Below are 1,872 nucleotides of genomic sequence, written 5' to 3'. Positions count from 1 at the left end.
TATGTATATGCCACTATAATTTTAAGTGTATCCTTTTAAATTGTATTCAAAACATTTAAAATTATAATCCTTTTTCCTATAACTATTTTGGGGGTGATTAATGAAAAACTTGAACACATGCTGATTTGCCCAGACTTTAGAAAAGACATAGTAGAGACCTGTCAATAACCACTCATTAGTCTCATTCCAATCACAGGTTACCATTGCCACCTGCAGTATCCATTGCCACCTGCGGTATCTGTTGTCTGAATGGGTACCCAACATTCCAACCAACCCGAAGCTTCCAAGTCATTTTAAAACGGACCTCAGTTTGACTCCTTTGTCATAAGCACAGTCGTATACCTTTTCCTTTCTCACCCTTGCCTTAAATTTTTAATAAAATGTGATTGATTAGCATTCAAATCCAAACACAAAACCTTTATTGACCTGCACTTACATTGATCAATGCTTCTAAGAAATTCAAAGCTCTTCTAGTCCCTTGAACCTAGAGCATCATTTTGGACTGGCAGGCTTTCAGGGTGTGCCTAGCATTCGTTTAACACATTTCGTAAGATGTGTCCCAACAGCATATCACAGCCCTGCCATGACTTGGTGATCTGTCCTCCTGCTGATTTCACGCCTCGCATTTCTAAGGTAAAATTATACATTGTTTTTCTCTCACTCAGGTACCCTGCTGTCTTTCTCACCTTCATTTTACATGCTTAATTTAGAGTCCTGTAATCTCAGTCTTAGGCAGGAAAATCCAACTGAGGATGGGTTAAAGAAACAGCCTTTTGGAAAATGAACATCAGGCAGAAACTGATGTACACACACACACACACACACACACACACACACACACACACACACAAATGGTCATTTTGCTTTCACTGAAAGCTAGCTAATCAAACTAAGAAAAACAGCTAGAAGCATCCCAGACCTGCAAAGGTTTATTTTAGCATTTTTGACCTCTGAAAACACAAGATATAATTATGATAGACCATCGCTTCTCGGCCTTTTGGCTAAGATCAAGTGTAGTATAATTATGATAGACCAATTTTAAGCTCTTGTTTTTTTTCCTCACTGGACATTAATCCATGTCAAATTTCCTGATATGTAGTAGGCCTTCAGTTTCACTCTACAGATCTGTTGTCTTCTGAATCAGTAAGCAACGCCAGTGGCTTGGCAGTAGGCTGCTGAGTAGAGGGAAATGCAGGGGAATAAAGCCTAATTATTTTGTTTTGCACATCACCGAGACACGGCTCTGAAGAGTTATGACAAAGCCTCTGAAATCATCAATGTCTACATTGAGTAATAACAAGAACTTGGGCAGGAAAGGGCACATTTGAGTTTGGCCTTAAGGAAATAGTAAGCTATGAAAATGTCTGAGGCAGGAATGGGTACTATGAAATTTGTGTCTGGAGGCATCAACAGTTTGAGGATGCGATCAGATTTTTTACATACAATTTTCTTTCAAATATAAGATCTTGGGTTTAGTCTTGAATGATAAAATCTTGGTCATGAGGCAGGGGAGATGGCTTGCCACACATGTACAAGGACCAGAGTTGGATCCCCAGCACCCACATAAAAATCTAAGCACAGTGATGTATACCAATCACCATGATGTGATTCTAGCCCTAAAGAGGCTGAGACATGAGCTTCCCTGGGGTTTGGTGGCCAGTCAGTCTAGCAGAATCTTTGATATGAAGTTGTACTCTAGACCTTGTCAATATTAACTTCCTTATTATGCTAGCTGCCTTCTAGGCTCCGCTGTCCAGTATCCTTATTAGTAATTTCCCCATTCCAATGTATGCTCCATTGAACTTGCTCAAATGAAAATCTGACCATATCACTCACCACTTTGAAATCCTGTGACAATGGAAACAATTTCAA

The 1,872-nt window shown here is 39.5% G+C and overlaps 1 pseudogene; it reads left to right on the top strand.

Moving 5' to 3' along the window:
- The first annotated feature begins 981 nt into the window (after positions 1-981).
- On the top strand, positions 982-1,130 carry LOC120095788 (U2 spliceosomal RNA; annotated as a pseudogene).
- The last annotated feature ends 742 nt before the right edge of the window (positions 1,131-1,872 follow it).

The sequence above is a fragment of the Rattus norvegicus genome, chromosome 11 (assembly GCF_021556685.1).
Source record: "Rattus norvegicus strain SHRSP/BbbUtx chromosome 11, alternate assembly SHRSP_T2T, whole genome shotgun sequence".
Taxonomy (NCBI): Eukaryota; Metazoa; Chordata; class Mammalia; order Rodentia; family Muridae; genus Rattus; species Rattus norvegicus.
Note: the sequence above shows the minus strand (reverse complement) of the source record. Positions and strands in the feature narration are given on the sequence as shown.